Below are 17899 nucleotides of genomic sequence, written 5' to 3'. Positions count from 1 at the left end.
AGCCCACTTACCTTGCACGCGCATTCATCCTTCTCTTTCTATCCAATTCCTCACACCCCCATCTATCCATCTACCGCTGCGACTCACCCTAATGCAATTTCTACCTCTTCCTGATAGTCACCCTCACCAATTTCACTCCATCCTTCGGGTGAACACATGCCATTACAGTCACTCATAGGTCTGTTGTTCTGCTAGTTGCAGAACACAAGGGAGAGGGAGAAAACAGGATGTGGGCCTCCACACATTTCCCAGCTCACAAGTGCAGAAGAGGAGGCACTGAAGATCAGTGGAGTTGCAGCGTCTCTGGCCATCAGAGATGGGTAGATGGGGAGCTCTCAGATACCTGGTGACACAATTAAATATCAGTGACCCACATGTCATATGGCACTCAGTCATGTTGACTTGATTTCAACAGCGAGTGAAATATGATCATCTTCATAATGATAACTTGCAACATTCTTACCTTGCCAGTACTAATTCATGTCTTTTATCGTTGACAGGGCCTTCAGGAATGTAGCAGCAGTAGTCGGTAGAGTTTGCTGCCACCGATTCCTCAGCGGAGCTGAATCCGTCTGAGGGTGCACCGTCACCGGACTCATGCAGGCCATGCACTAACTCAGATACTCGCACTTTGGTGGGACCACCTAGACAGTTGGGTTTTCACCTGGTGACTCACACTTTACAAATGAGCAAGAGCAGATGGTGGTAGCATGTACAGCAGTGGAGAGTCCGCATCAGAGAGCACAGCCCTCTCCAAGCTCTGGTCAGCTGAACACAGATGCTGTACCCTGAGGCCCATTGATGAAAAGAAGAACCATTGAGCAGCACTAGAGAATGTGTGATGCACTGACAGGCCTTCCAATGACAGGGACCAGGATTGTAGAGAGAATAGAGGAGACCCCCCTCAAGCATGAGTGTGATGATGTCGCAGGGCATTGTGATGATGTGTTCTTGCATAGATAGAGTGGCCAACGCCATGAGACATCAAATGTCCCTGTTCCTGGGACTAGGGACAGGGTCACTGGCAAGGCTTGGAAGCTAAGCTAGAGCCAGGCCTGGTTAGTACCTGGAGGGGTGACTATCAGGGAAGACCAGGTGCAGAAGGTCACGGAAGGAGCCCCGAGGAGGGGCGGTTGGTGAGAAGGTCGCGGAAGGAGGCCCTGGGAGGGGTGGCTGGTGAGCAGGTCCAGGCGTTGGGATGAAGATTGTCGGACAGGAGGAATGGTGGAAATGGAATGGCGGCGCGCACAGACGCAGCAGCTTTGCTTCTCCCAGGACGGTGCTATTTACGTTTAATGTTAATGTTATTTGTACTGGGCTCATGGGAGCTTGCAAGATCACATTTCGTTGTACTTGTGCATTGTACAATGACAATAAAGTTGAATTATTATTATTATGAGTCCATGCATGCCTTGACCATGGCCGTGCAGACTCTGGATGACAACATGTCTGCCACCTTAAATAGGATGACAGATACCTTAGCCTTGTAGCAGTGAAATGTGGCTGGGCCATGAGAGGGATGATGGCGAAGTGGGGACTCTACTCAAAGCGCTTCCACTTCTCACCGACCTCAGTCAGTAGCTGACATGCTGCCTCGTGTCCCAATGGTCGAGTCTATCCCTGCACAGGTGCAGGTGGAGCAGTCTTTGGCGGGGCCCTCATGGGCTCCAAAACCCAGAGGTCCTCGGCCAAGAGCATCTCAGCAGTCAAAGCAGGGATCTTGAGCAGCCTGGGAAGAGTGGTTGTTGCATGTGCTTGTGACATGGGTCCACAGGTGCAACGTAAGTGAACCTTGCATTAATAAGAGCATCCTTGGCATCTCAGGCAGCTGGTGGTGCATTTCCCTCAACACCTGCCTTCCTCCTCCTCCTCTGAATCATCTAAAGAGGATCTGAGCTCTGTGTCTTGTTCCTCCTGCAGGTCCAAACCTCGCTGTTGTGCAGAGTGCAGCACACCACGACCATTCTGGAAACCCTGGCTGGTGCGCACTGAAGGGTGCCTCCAGATCTGTCTAGGCACCTGAAGCGCATCCTCAGCATGCCGATGGCTTGTTCGATCACACATCTGGTGGTCATATGGCATTCATTGTAGCGCTTTTGGGCTTCATTGGTCGGGTTTCTGACGGGTGTCACCAAGTTTGAAGTGGATATCCCTTATCTCCTAGCAGCTACCCCTCAAGTCTGCTTGTAGGTCCAAAAAAGTCAGGGAGCTTGGACTACTGCAGGCTGAAAGCATCATGGCAGCTCCCCGGGAATCTTGCGCACACCTGCAGACATATCTTTTTTTTGGTTGCACACCAGCTACACCTTGATGAAGTAGAAGCCTTTGTGGTTGACAAATATTCCTGGTTGATATGGGGGTGCCCGGATTGCCAGCTTTGTGTGCAGTCACTGATGCCTTGCACCAGTGGGAAGCCAGCCAGAGATGCAAACCCGAGCGCCCACTCATTCTGACTGGCATCATCGCAAGTGAAGCCCACATAATTGCCGGCCCTGGAAAATAAGCCATCAGTTATCTGTCTCATGCATTTGTGGGCCGCCGACTGGAAGACCCTTGATAGGTTTCTGGCACAGCCCTGGAAGGATTCGGAGGCAAAAAAGTTGAGGGCAGTGGTGACCTTACAGCCACTGATATCGCGTGGCCACCAGGGAGTAGGTCTTCTTCTAGCAGGCTGCAGTTGCCTGCCATCACCTGACGCGACAACTTGAGCCACCTGAGACACTGCTGTTTGGACATGCCAAGGAACCACATCCTCTGCCTGAACAGCCTTTGTCACGGGTAGTGCCTCCTGCGAGCGCTGACATTTCTGCCGGTTTTAAACCCCCAGCTGCACCCAAACCCACGTGCTCCTTCAGGTTAAAATTCCCCTCATAGAATCTCACAGCACAGAGGGAGGCCATTTGGCCCATCATGACTGTACCGGCACTTTGAAAGAGCGATCCAGTTAGTCCCACTCCCCTTGCTCTTCTTGTTGTCTGCTCTCTCCACAGTTGCTGCCTGACCTGCTGTATGTTTCCTGCATTTGTTTGTGATCTGTTCTTGTTGCTTTGTCTGCTGATGCCTCCTGTCTAAAAAGAATATGGATAAATATCTCAAGAGATTGTTGACCAAAATACTTATCCACAGTTCAATCAATCAATCAATCAGAAACCCCACAGTGCAGATAGAGGCCATTTCGGCCCATCGAGCCTGCACCAACACATACCCCACCCGATCCCCACGTATTTAATCCCCCTAACACTAAGGGGCAATTTATCATAGCCAATCAACCTAACCCGCACATCTTTGGACTGTGGGAGGAAACCGGAGCACCCGGAGGAAACCCACGCAAACACGGGGAGAATGTACAAACTCCACACAGACAGTCGCCCGAGGCCGGATTCGAACTCGGGTCCCTGGCGCTGTGAGGCAACAGTGCTAACCACTATGCCACCGTGCTGCTAGACAGGAGTGATCTCTCAGCCTGTACTCAGAATGTGATGGGCACGTTCTCTACACTGTGTGAAAGCCAAGCGTCAGAGCAAATAACGAACAATTCTGCCATCTGCTGGTAGCACTGAGAAGTGGTTCATTTATTCTACATCGTTCATGGTGGGTTTGTCAAATGCGATTCTCATTTTTAAGAAATGCACCCACAGTATTTATTGCCCATTGTTAGGTGCCCTGTATTGGATGGCTCGTTCAATGAGTTGGTACATTATGGGCCAAATGGTTTCCTTCTGTGCTGTATGAATCCATGATAAACTAAAGTGCCGCCTCCCCTGGTGGGTCAGTCCCGCCGGTGGGACAGGACATACCCAGGGATGGTGATGGAAGAGTTTGGGACATTGGCTGAAAGGTATGATTCTGTGAGTATGACTATGTCAGGCTGTTGCTTGACTCATCTGTGGAACAGCTCTCCCAATTTTGACACAAGTCCCCAGATGTTGGTGAGGAGGACTTTACAGGGTTGACTCGGCTGGGTGTGCCGTTGCCATGTCCGTAGCCGGTGTCGAGGTTGATGCCTGGTGGTCCATCTGGTTTTATTCTTATTATCGTTTCTTGTAGCGGTTAGCTACAACTGAATGGCTTGCTAGGCCATTTCAGAGGGTAGCTTAGAATCAACCACATTGCTGTGGGTCTGGAGTCACACATGGCCAGACCGGGTAAGGACAGCAGATTTCCTTCCCTAAAGGACATTAGTGAACCAGATGGCTTTTATGACAATCCAATAATTTCATTGTCACCATTACTAATACAAGCTTCTTTTTAATTTAAGATTTATTTAATTAACTGAATTTAAATTCCCCACCTGCCGTAAACTCCCGTCTCTAGATCATTAGTCCAGGCCTCTGGACATAACCACTATGCTACCGTTCCCGTTAGTTACAGGCCAGTCAGTTTAACGTCAGTTATCATAGAGTCATAACTGCAAAGAAGGAGGCCATTTAGCCCATCGAGTCCGTGCCGGCTCTCTGAGGAGCAATCCCGTCAGTCCCATCCCCCCGCTCTATCCCCGTAGCCCTGCAAGTTTATTTCTCTTAGGTACCTATCCAGTCACCCCTTGAAAACATTGAGCGTCTCTGCTTCCACCACTCCCATCGGCAGCGAGTTCCAGGTCCTCACCATTCGCTGCGTAAACAAGTTTTTCCTAGTCCTTGTACCATCAACTAGTGGGAACAGCATTTCCCCGTCTAGCTTATCCAAACCCCCAATAATCTTGTACACCTCTATCAAATCACCCCTCAACCTTCTTTGCTCTGATGAAAACTATTCCAGCTTCTCCAACCTGTCCTTGTAGCTAAGATCCCCCATCCCCGGAACCATTCTTGTAAATCTCTTCTACACCCTCTCAAGGGCCTTCACATCCTTCCTAAAGTGTGGTGACCAGAACTGGACGCAATACTCCAGTTGTGGCCTAACCAGCGCTTTATAAAGGTTCAGCATAACTTCTCTACGTTTGTACTCAATACCTCTATATATGAAGCCCAAGATCCCATGTGCTTTGTTAACCACACTCTCAATATGTCCTGCTACCTTCAGAGACCTACATTAACTCCCAGGTCCCTCTGTCCCTGCACACTCTTTAAAACTGTGCCATTAAGTGTATATTGCCTCTCCCTGTTCCTTCTGCCAAAATGCATCACCTCACACTTCTCTGTATTAAATTCCATCTGCCACTTGTCCGCCCATTCTGCCAGCCTTTCTATGTCCTGTTGCAGTCGATTGATATCATTCTCACTGTTTGCCACACGCCCAAGTTTGGTGTCATCGGCAAATTTAGAAATTCTACTCCATATTCCAATATACAGGTCATTTATATATATCAAAAAAAGCAGTGGCCCCAGCACTAACCCTTGGGGAACACCACTGTCTACCATCCTCCAGTCTGAAAAACAGCCATTTACCACAACTCGCTGTTTTCTGTCCTTAAGCCAATTCCTTATCCAAGCTGCCACTGACCCACCTATTCCATGAGCCTCAATTTTGTTCACCAGCCTTCTATGTGGTACTTTGTCAAACGCCTTCCTAAAATCCATGTAGACAACATCCATTGCATTCCCCTCATAAATCCTTCCTGTTACTTCATCAAAAAATTCAATTAGTCAAACATGATCTGCCTTTTACAAATCCGTGTTGGCACTGAGTGCGGACCTGCGCAGGAGCTGAGCAGTGGAGGCGGCGGGAGCATAAACAGAGCGGCAGAGAAGGCCCAGGACAGAGTACAGACCTGAGTGGGAGCCGAGCAGCGGAGGCGGCAGCTGCATAAAGGGAGCGGCGGAGAAGGCCCAGGACAGAGTGCGGACCTGAGCAGGAGCCGAGTAGTGGCGGCGGCAGCAACATAGGCCCAGGACAGAGTGCAGACCTGAGCGGGAGCCGAGCAGCGAAGGCGGCAGCAGCATAAAGGGAGCGACGGAGAAGGCCCAGGACAGAGTGCGGGCCTAAGCAGGAGCCGAGCAGCGGAGGCGGCGGCAGCATAAAGGGAGCAGCGGAGAAGGCCCAGGACAGAGGGCAGTTCTGAGCAGGAGCCAAGCAGCGAAGGCGGCGGCAGCATAAAGGGAGCGGCGGAGAAGGCCCAGGACAGAGTGCGGACCTGAGCAGGAGCCGAGCAGCGGAGGCGGCAGTATATATTTGGTGAAAAAAATCATTCAAGGAGTGACGTCACTGGACAGCAGGTAAGTGATTGCTTAGTAAGTATTACCTTTGTCTTTTTCTCTCTACGTTAGATCAATGGGCTCGTTCTTAGTCTATTATATAGTCCCAGGGAGTGTACATCCTGTGCCATGTGGGAAGTCTTGGACGCTTCGCGTAGCCTTTCCCGACCACATGTGCAGGAAGCCCACTATTCCAAAAAGGTGGTAGAGAGAAAACGGGGAATTATAGACTGGTAAGCCTGACATCGGTAGTGGGGAAAATGCTAGAGTCCATTATAAAAGATGTAATAGCAGAGCACTTGGAAAACAGTGACAGGATCGGACAAAGTCAACATGTATTTACAAAAGGCAAATCATGCTTGACTAATCTATTGGAATTTTTTGAGGATGTAACTGGTAAAATAGATAAGGGAGAACCAGTGAATGTGATGTATTTGGACTTTCAAAAGGCTTTCGATAAGGTCCCACATAAGAGATTAGCATGTAAAGTTAAGGCACATGGGATTGGGGGTAAGGTACTGTCTTGGATAGAGAACTGGTTGGCAGACAGGAAGCAAAGAGTTGGTATAAACGGGTCTTTTTCCGAGTGGCAGGCAGTGGCTAGTGGGGTACCGCAGGGATCGGTCCTTGGACCCCAGCTATTCACAATATATATTAATGATCTAGACAAGGGAACTAGGGCCTAGAAATTGAGGTTGCGCTGCGCCGGGGCTTAACGCCGGAAATTTAGCGCCGGTGCTAAGCCGCGCTGTGCGCGCCAAAAATTCAGTAGCGCCGCGCCCAAACGGCTGCCGGCGCTACTGAAGGCTGTTTGCGCCTGAAAACTGGCGCTACGCGCCGCATTGCGGCGCTATTCCGGCGCTGCGGCGCCCGATGCGGTGCGGCAGGCTCGGGAAGTGCAGGCCTCCTCCTTCAGTTAAGGAGGAGCTGCCTGCACCCGCCCGCTGGCCGGTAAAATCTTCACAAAAATGAGCCCGGCACCTCGGGGAAGTGCCGGGCTCGCAGCCGAGAAGCGTCTGTTCCGCGGGGGGGCGGTGGGGGAGTCCGGGAAGGGAGGTGCGGGCAGGCGGCCGGCGGGAAAGCGGCCGGCCGCCGCTCCACCTTTATGCGCCGGCGCAAAGTCGTGCAAGACTCTGTTGCCAGAGTCTTAGTTGCGGCTGCCACGGGCGAGGCGGCCGCAACTGAATTTCGGCGCTGGGGCCCGTCACCACGGCAACCGGGACGCTGCGCACACCGATGACGTCATCGGTGCCGGCGCAGCGCTACCGGTGTAACGCCGATGTTGGGCCCTAGTCAATTTCAAAACCGGCTGTAAGTCCAGCGCAATGCCCTCTAGCGCCGCAAAATGGGCGCTAAGCCCACTCAATTTCTAGGCCTAGATGTAATATCTCCAAGTTTGCAGACGACACAAAGCTGGGTGGGCGTGTGTGCTGTGAGGAGGATGCCGAGAAACTCCAGTATGATTTGGACAGGTTGGGTGATTGGGCAGAAGCATGGCAGATGCAATATAACATGGATAAATGCGAGATTATCTACTTTGGTGTCAAAAACAGGAAGGCAGATTATTATCTGAATGGCAATAGATTGGGAGAAGGGGAAGTGCAACGAGACCTGGGTGTCCTTGTGCACCAGTCGCTGAAGGTAAGCATGCAGGTGCAGCAGGCGGTTAAGAAGGCAAATGGTATGTTGGCCTTCATAACGAGAGGATTCGAGTACAGGAGCAAGGATGTCTTGCTGCAGTTGTACAGGGCCTTGGTGAGACCACATCTTGAGAATTGTGTGCAGTTTTGGTCACCTTATCTGAGGAAGGATGTTCTTGCCATGGAGGGAGTGCAGCGAAGATTCACCAGACTGATACCTGGGATGGCAGGAATGACGGATGAGGAGAGATTGGGTCGATTGGGCTTATACTCGCTGGAGTTTAGAAGAATGAGAGGGGATCTCATCGAAACTTATAAAATTCTAACAGGACTAGACAGACTAGATGCAGGAAGGATGTTCCCAATGGTCGGGGAGTCCAGAACCAGGGGTCACAGTCTAAGGATAAGGGGTAAGCCATTTAGGACAGAGATGAGGAGGAATTTCTTCATCCAGAGAATGGTGAACCTGTGGAATTCTCTACCACAGAGGCAGTAGAGGCCAATTCATTAAATGCATTCAAGAAGGAGTTGGATATATTTCTTAAGGCTAAAGGGATCAAGGGATATGGAGAGAAAGCAGGGACCGGGTACTGAATTTGGATGATCAGCCATGATCTCATTGAATGGCGGAGCAGGCTCGAAGGGCCGAATGGCCTACTCCTGCTCCTATCTTCTATGTTTCTAAGCGTCACCAGCTACAGCAACTTGAGCTCTGGGTTTCGGTGCTTGAGCGGCAGCTGGAGTTACTGCGGTGCATCCGCGAGGCTGAGCGTTACGTGGATAGCAGGAGGTGGTCACCCCGCAGCTTCAGAGTATGCAGGCAGAGAGGGAATGGGTGGCTGAAGAGGAGGACCAGTCAGGTAGTGCAGGAGTCCCTGGAGTACATCTCGCTCTCCAACCAGTATTCGGTTCTGAGTACTGGTGAGGGCGATGGTTCCTCTGGGGAGAGACAAGTCCATGGCACCATGGGTGGCTCAGCTGTACAGGTGGGGAGGAAAAAGAGTGGAAGAGCAACAGTGGTAGGGGATTCAATAGTTAAGGGAGCAGACAGGCGTTTCTGTTGCTGCAGACGTGACTCCAGAATGGTATGTTGCCTCCCTGGTGCCAGGGTCAAGGATGTCACTGAGCGGCTGCAGGATACTCTGATGGGGGAGGGTGAACAGCCAGAGGTCATTGTCCATATCAGTACCAACGACATAGGCGAAAGAGGGATGAGGTCCTGCAGGCAGAGTTTAGGGATCTAGGAGAGAGATTAAAAAGCAGGACCTCAAAGGTAGTAATCTCCGGATTACTCCTGGTGCCACGTGCTAGTGAGTACAGAAATAGGAGGATAGAACAGATGAAAACGTGGCTGGAAGATGGTGCAGGAGGGAGGGCTTTAGATTCCTGAGGCATTGGGACTGTTTCTGGGGAAGGTGGGACCTGTACAAGCTGGATGGGTTACACCTCAACAGAGCCAGGACCAATATTCTCGCGGGGTTTGTTAGTGCTGTTCGGGAGGGTTTAAACTAGCTTGGCAGGGGGATGGGCACCAGCATATAGGAGTAGAAAAAGAGGAATAAGGTGCATAAAAGAGTGAGTGTGTTGGATAGTACTAGAGAAGAAAGTAGTACTAGAAGCAGAAGTAGTACTAAATTAGATAGGAGTAGACTTAAGAAAGACTACGAAAAATTCAAAAATGCATTTAGAATGCATGTATGTAAATGGACAAAGTGTGGTGAATAAGTTTGGTGATCTACAAGCATAATTAGCTGTGTGGCAATATGATGTGGCAATAACGGAAACTTAATATTCAAGGATACAAGGCGTTCAGTAAAGATAGGGAAGGAAAAAAGGGAGGTGGGGTGGCAATGCTGAATAAGGAAGACATTGTCGTGTTGGAAAGGGAGGGTGTCCTTGAGGGGACAAGGACAGAATCCATTTGGTTAGAGTTGAGGGGCAAAAAGGGTATGATCATGCTATTGGCGGTATTCTATAGGGAAGTAGAAGAGCAAATCTTCAGGGAAATCACAGAGATATGCAAGAGCTATAGAGTGGTGATATTGGGGGACTTTAATCACCCAAATATCGATTGGGATAATGCTAGGGTAAAGGGAAAGGAGGGGGCGTAATTTCTGAAATGTGTTCAGGAGAAATTCCTTGATCAATATGTTCTTGGCCCAACTAGCAATAAGGCATTGCTGGATCTGGTGCTGGGGAATGATGTGGGCCAGGTCGACCAAGTGTCTGTGGGAGAACACTTGGGTACGAATGATCATCGTTTCATAAGATTTAGATTAGCAATGGAGAGGAGCAAGGAACAATCTAGAGTGGAACTTCTAAACTGGAATAGGGCTAACTTCAATGGGATGCGAAAGGATCTAGCCAGGGTAAAATGGAACCGAAGACTGACAGGTAAAACTGTAACGGAACAATGGGTGATCTTTAAGGAGGAGATGTTCCAAGTACAGGCTAGGTACATTCCAACAAGAAGGAAGGGTAAGGGAGCCAAAGCAAGGGCTCCTTGGATGACGAGGGAGATAGAGAAGATGATGAAACAAAAAAAAAGGGTGTATGATGCATGTCAGGTGAATTCTTCAAGGGAGAACCAGACCAAATAAAATAAGTTGATGGTATTGTATTTGAGGGAAGTGAAGATGAAAATAAGATTGGCAAATAGAGAATATGAAAGTAGAATGGCGGTTAACATAAAAGGGAACCCAAAAATCTTCTACCAGCATGTAAATAGTAAGCGGGTAGTAAGAGGCGGGGTGGGGCCTATTAGGGACAAAGAAGGTGATATATGCTTAGAGGTGCAGGGCAAGGCTAGAATACTCAATGAGTACTTTGTATCGGTGTTTACTAAGGAGGTGGATGCTGACAAAATATCAGTAGAGGTGGAAAAGGTAGAAACAATGGAAGGGGTGAAAATTTTTCAGTCATTAAGAATAGTGACTTCTCACTGAACAAATATGAGCTGATCAGGGCTTTGTTAAAGGTAAGTCATGTCGGACTAATCTAGTTAAATCTTTTGAGGATGTCAATAATAAGATAGACAAGGGTGTGTCTAGAAAAAAGGGGCATAAACTTGAATTAGAGCCAGGCCATTTAGGAGGGAAAACAGGAAGCACTTTTTCACAAAAAGGGTAGTAGAAATCCAGAACTCTCTTCCCTAAAAGACTGTGGATGCTGGGTCCAGTGAAATTTTCAAGACTGAGATCAATAGAGTTTTATTGGATAAGGGTATATGGAGCAATGGCAGGTAAATGGAATTGAGGTACAGCTCAGCCATGATGCAACAGAATGGCAGAACAGGCTTGAGGGGCTGAATTTTTGGACTCTAGGGGAATCAAGGGATATGGAGATCGGGCAGGAAAGTGGAGTTGAGGTTGATGATCAACCATGATCTTATTGAATGGTGGAGCAGGCTGATTGGGCCATATGGCCTACTCCTGCTCCTATTTCTATGTACTTATGAATAGCCTACTCCTCTTCCTGCATTTCTATCTCTGTACAAATGAGGTTAACAGAATATGAGAACTTAAATATTTGAAAAGACTGCCTTGTAAATATAGTAAATAGACAAGGCTGAAGCGTTTGCAACCACCTTCAGCCAGAAGTGCCAAGTGGATGATCCATATCGGCCTACTCCTGAGGTCCCCACCATCACAGAAGCCAGTCTTCAGCCAATTCAATTCACTCCATGTGATATCAAGAAACGGCTGAGCGCACTGGACAGGTCAGAGGCTAGGTATTCTGCAGCGAGTGTCTCACCTCCTGACTCCCCAAAGCCTTTCCATCACCTACAAGGCACAAGTAAAGAGTGTGATGGATTACTCTCCACTTGCCTGGATGAGTGCAGCTCCAACAACACTCAAGAAGCTCGACACCATCCAGGACAAAACTGCCCGCTTGATTGGTACCCCATCCACCACCTTAAATATTCACTCCCTCCACCACCGGCGTACCCTGGCTGCAGTGTATACCATCTACAAGATGCACTGCGGCAACTCACCAAGGCTTCTTCAGCAGCACCTCCCAAACACACGACTGTAATGTATGTACCTTTAAGGGGGGAACTACTTTCTACAGCTCATGTATACTGTAGTACCGGCAGTGACCACACCTGTATATAATGCTGAGTAGTAATCTGTTGTTTCAGTTGCAGTTTGAACCACGTTGAGTAAACACCTGTTGTACCGTTCTCTGCAGTCCTTTTCTTATTATTACACGGACGTAAAAGTGGCGACGAGCAAGTTCGAACCTACCTGCAACTCTGCATCACCTCCCAGGGATTCGCTCCTGGAGAACAGTGGAAGAAGGTCAAGTCCAGAAGCACGGGCATCGACCACGGGCAACCGCCCAGTCATCCAGCAGAGATTTGAGCATCGCAGGGGAGGCTGTCAAGAGCCAGGCTTGGCTTTCCAGTCACGGTGGTCCAGCGAAATGGGCTGGCAACAGGTACTGCGCAGACCCTTCCCGGACAGCGACGGGCTAGAGCCCGACCGAGCGGACCAGAAAAAGGCCGAGCAGCGTCGACGGGGGAGAGAGAGAGGGCAGAGCGCACAGGGCGCAGCCGGAGTTCAGGACCGAGCGGCGTCAACGGGGGAGAGAGGTGAGAGAGAGCAGAGCGCAGCCGGTGTTCAAGGGCCGAGCAGCATCAACGGGGGAGAGAGGCGCGCAGGAAAACGCGAGGCGCTGCCATTGCCATGAGGACCGCAGAGAGCGGTGTTGGCAGCAGCGCAGGAGCAGCGCACGAAACCCACAGGGCGTCGCCATTTGCCACGAGGACCGCCGAGAGCGGCGTTAGCAGCAGCGCGGGAGACGCCATTTTAAGCCGCAGCGAGGAAGAAAGGAAAGCGCGGGAGACGCCATTTTAAGCCGCAGCGGGGAAGAAGGGAAAGCGCGGGAGACGCCATTTTAAGCCAGGCTAACCACACCCAAAAATGCCGAAGAGTGGCAGTATCACAGCGTTCGACAATGAAGTCGAAGATTGGACGACATATGTCGAACGCATAGAAGTATACTGCAAGGCGAATGACGTGCCAGATGACAAGAAAGCGCTGGTATTGTTGAATTCAATGGGTGCAAAAATGTATGGCTTACTACGAAACCTAGTAACCCCAGAGAAGCCAGTAGAAAAGGATTTTGAAAACATAGTGTCAATCCTACAGGACCACTTAAACCCCACACCGCTGCTGATAGCAGAAAGATTTAAGTTTCACAAACGGAACCAGCATAAGGATGAAAGCAATGCTGATTATTTAACAGAACTGCGCAAACTATCGAAACACTGCCAGTTTGGAGCGGGACTGGCAGATACCTTAAGGGACAAGTTTGTGTGTGGGCTTCAAAGTGAAGGAACCCAGAAACGGCATTTATCTGAAAAGGACCTTACGCTGGAAAAGGCTTTCAGCATTGCGGTATCATATGAAGCAGCAGCACGGGGCGCTGTAGAGATACAACAGAGACCGCAAGAATATGGCACAAACAAAATGTCATATGGAACAGAGAAGTGCTATCGCTGCGGCAGAACAACACACGACCAGAATGATTGCTGGTTCAAAGACAAAGTGTGCAGACAGTGTGGAAAAGTAGGACACATAGCACGAGTCTGCAGGTCGGGAAAGAAAACCAGCAATAAGAAACCGACCAAAGGGAAGTACAAGAAGGTACATAAGATAACGGAGAATAGTTCAGACGAACAAAAGAGTGATAACGACTCCGAAAGCAGGGAACTGAGTTGTCTGAAACTACATAATGTGATCACAACGGAGGATCACCGAACCATTTGGGTCACTCTCAAGATAGCAGGAGTCCAGGTAAAGATGGAATTGGACACAGGATCAGCCCAAACAGTCATAAACCGACGGGACTATGAGCGGCTATTCTCACACATACCCTTGAGAGACACAAAAATTATTTTGACGACGTACACGGGGCAAAAAGTCTACCCCAAAGGAAAAATAAGGGTGACCGTTATATATAATGGTAAGGAAACACCAAAACTAGACCTGTATGTATTGCAAGATGGAGGACCACCATTACTGGGACGTGAATGGATCCGGAAAATACAACTGGATTGGCATTCCATACAGGCACTGACTGTGGCTGACAAAAAGGATGACGACATCACACCTGGGCGAGTGTCAAAGATCCTAACTGACGCAAAAGAAGTGTTCCAGCAAGGACTCGGAACACTAAAAGGCATGACAGCGACGATTAAAATTGAAGAAAACACAAGCCCAAAATTTTTTAAGGCCAGACCGGTACCTTATGCAATCCGCCCAGCCGTCGAAGCAGAGCTGGAGAGTCTGGAACGTTCAGGTGTACTGTCCAAGGTAGACTGGAGCGAGTGGGCTACACCCATCGTCCCTGTGATAAAAAAGTCGTTGAGCAGCACGCCTGGGGAACCAAGGAAGGTTCGCATCTGTGGGGACCTTAAGGTAACAGTGAACCCGGTCCTTCACACCGTACAATATCCACTTCCGCGGATTGAAGATATTTTCGCCTCGCTATCTGGAGGGAAACGCTTCACTAAGATTGATCTGGCCCAGGCGTATCTGCAAATGGAGGTAGAAGAAGCATCAAAAAAAACCTCACAATCAACACCCATAAAGGTCTCTACCAATACAACCGGCTGGTATTCGGGGTAGCATCAGCTCCGGCTATTTGGCAGAGGGCAATGGAACAAGTCCTGCAAGGGATCCCAGGGACCCAGTGTTATTTGGACGACATCCTGGTCACGGGCGAAAATGACAGTGATCACCTTGCCAACCTGGAGCAGGTGCTCACTAGATTGCAGGAATATGGGCTCCGAGCTAACCGCCCCAAATGCAAGTTTTTTAGAAAACAGATCTCGTATTGTGGCCACGTTATCGATAAAAAGGGGTTACATAAGTCCCCAGAGAAGATTGAGGCAGTAGTCAAGGCTCCAGCACCGGAAAATGTGTCACAACTGAGGTCGTTCCTCGGGCTGGTGAACTACTACCAGAAGTTCTTGCTGAATTTGTCTACAGTACTACACCCACTGAACACCCTACTGCAAACTGGGGTGCCATGGAAGTGGAATGACGAATGTAGACGAGCTTTCCAGAAGAGCAAAACACTAATCACATCAAAAGAGGTATTGGCACATTACAACCCAGCATTACCAATTCGGTTGGCTTGTGATGCGTCACCCTATGGCATTGGAGCGGTGCTGTCGCACAAATTCTCGGACGGCTCAGAGAGGCCAATAGCCTTTGCGTCATGATCACTAACCCCAGCCGAGCGTAACTACGCCCAGTTTGACAGGGAGGCACTCAGCCTAGTGTAGGGAGTGAAAAAGTTCAATCACTATCTGCACGGGCAGAAATTCACCTTGCTGACTGATCACCAGCCTCTTGTCTCCATTTTTAATCCGAAGAAGGGCGTTCCGGTGATGACTGCGCAATGACTACAAAGATGGTCACTTTTTCTAGGGGCGCACCACTATGAGATTGAATATAAGGGCACAAAACAGCATGGAAATGCTGATGGGCTATCACGCCTGCCACTGCCTACTGCGGAGGAAGCACCAGCGGTGGATCCTGTCGAAATATTCCATTCGGCTATAGTTGAATAGTTACCGGTAACTAACGCTTGTATCGAAAAGGAAACCCGAAATGACCAGACACTGTCTCGGGTATATGATTTGACGGTGAAGGGATGGCCAGCATATGGCAACTCACTGTTGCCAGCATTCTCGACAAGGAGAGAACAGCTGTCAGTGTGCCGGGGGACCTTGGTGTGTGGATCCCGAGTGGTAATTCCACCCAAGTTAAGGGAGAGAGTGCTCAATGAGCTTCATGAGTGTCATCTGGGAGGGGTAAAAATGAAAAGCCTAGCCAGGGCTTATGTGTGGTGGCTGGGAATCGATAAACAAATCGAGGGCCTGACCAAGAGCTGCTCAGGAAGCCAGAAAGTACAAAAGATAAAAAATCACGGGATTGGGGGTAATATTCTGGCATTGGCTATCTAACAGAAGGCAGAGAGTTGGGATAAATGGTTCATTCTCAGACTGGCAATCAGTAACTAGTGGTGTTCCGCAGGGGTCAGTGCTGGGTCCCCAACTCTTTACAATCTATATTAACGATTTGGAGGAGGGGACCGAGTGTAACATATCAAAGTTTGCAGATGATACTAAGATGGGAGGGAAAGTAGTGAGTGAGGAGGACATAAACAACCTGCAAGGGGACATAGACAGGCTAAGTAAGTGGGCAGAGATTTGGCAGATGGAATACAATACTGGAAAGTGTGAGGTTATGCACTTTGGCAGGAAAAATCGTAGAGCAAGTTATTATCTTAATGGCAAGAAACTGGAAAGTACTGAAGTACAAAGGGATCTGGGGGTCCTGGTGCACGAAACTCAAAAGGTTAGTATGCAGGTGCAGCAAGTGATTAAGAAGGTCAATGGAATGTTGGCTTTCATTGCTAGGGGGATAGAATATAAAAATAGGGAGGTATTGCTTCAGTTGTACAAGGTATTGGTGAGACCGCACCTGGAATACTGCGTACAGTTTTGGTGTCCATACTTAAGGACATACTTGCTCTCGAGTCAGTAAAAGAAGGTTCACTCGGTTGATCCCGGAGATGAGGGGATGGACATATGAGGAGAGGTTGAGTAGATTGGGACTCTACTCATTGGAGTTCAGAAGAATGAGAGGCGATCTTATTGAAACACATAAGATTGTGAAGGTGTTGGATCGGGTGGATGCGGGGAGGATGTTCCCGATGATGGGTGAAACTAGAACTAGGGGGCATAGTCTTAGAATAAGGGGCTGCTCTTTCAAAACTGAGATGAGGAGGAACTACTTCACTCAGAGGGTGGTAGGTCCATGGAATATGCTGCCCCAAAAAGCTGTAGAAGCTACATCATTACATAAATTTAAAACAAAAATAGACAGTTTCCTAGAAGTAAAGGGAATTAAGGGTTACGGGGAGCGGGCAGGAATTTGGACATGAGTCTAGGTTCGGATCGGTCATGGCCCTGTGGGTAGCGGAGCGGGCCCAGGGGCCGTGTAGCCTGATCCTGCTCCTATTTCATGTGTCTAATTCTGTTAGATTCAGGAGATGGTTCTGTGATAGTGGATTGGCGGTGAGGATCAGATCAGCCATGATCTTATTGAATGGCGGAGCAGGCTCGAGGGGCCGATTGGCCTACTCCTGCTCCTATTTCTTATGTTCTTATGTTCTTCACCCAGAGAGTGGTGAACCTGTGGAATTCTCTACCACAGAAGGCAGTAGAGGCCAATTCATTAAATATATTCAAGAAGGAGTTGGATATATTTCTTTAGGCTAAAGGGATCAAGGGATATGGGGAGAAAGCAGGGACAGGGCGCTGAGTTTGGATGATCAGCCATGATCGCTTTGAATGGCGGAGCAGGCTCGAGGGGCTGAATAGCCTACTTCTGCTCCTATCTTCTATGTTTCTATGGTTTCCCTACAAGAAACAGGTGGAAGAGATGGTCAAGTTGCCAGTTGAAAATGAAAAGCTGACAGATACACTCGCAGTGCTAGAAGGAGGCCTTTGACCTCTTCATGAAGCGCTCCTTCAGTGACCAAGATCAGGAGTATAACAAGCAGCTTGTGGTGAGGGTCTACTTTATGTTTCTCTTTATTTCACTTGAATCGTTTCCTTCTAAGCTGCTCAGCCCTCACAATCCCATAAATCTCACCTTGGAGCGATCCAGTATCCGTTCACAATCAAAGCTGGGACAATACTCAGTTGCTGTATTCTGCAGAAGGAACAAATGGGGGCAGGACACCTTTTTGGGGAGGGTGGAATGTCAGTGGTCCCAGAGGTTACATGATGATCTCTGCTGTAGAGTTGGATCAGTAAATCCATATTATTTTTATTATTTAATAGGTTGTACAAGAACACAAGGGCCTTGTGTGTGACAAAAGTCCTGAAATAGAAATTGTGGCTCGTTGCTCCATATTATGAGGATTTGTTTTTTTTACTTGCTATCCCAATAGCCAGTGTCTCATGCTGGAGTGCAGCCCAACAGCAGTGGGGGCTGCTTCCTTACCCAAGTGGCCATTCTTTTTGTATAAGTGTAGACAGTGAGGCACAGGCTTTCCAGGCCACCACCCCACTGCTAACCCACCCCCCCCCCCCCCCGC

The sequence above is a fragment of the Somniosus microcephalus genome, unplaced genomic scaffold (assembly GCF_052327205.1).
Source record: "Somniosus microcephalus isolate GS21.2 unplaced genomic scaffold, FLI_Smic_1.0 unresolved_chr1, whole genome shotgun sequence".
Classification (NCBI taxonomy): domain Eukaryota; kingdom Metazoa; phylum Chordata; class Chondrichthyes; order Squaliformes; family Somniosidae; genus Somniosus; species Somniosus microcephalus.
Note: the sequence above shows the minus strand (reverse complement) of the source record.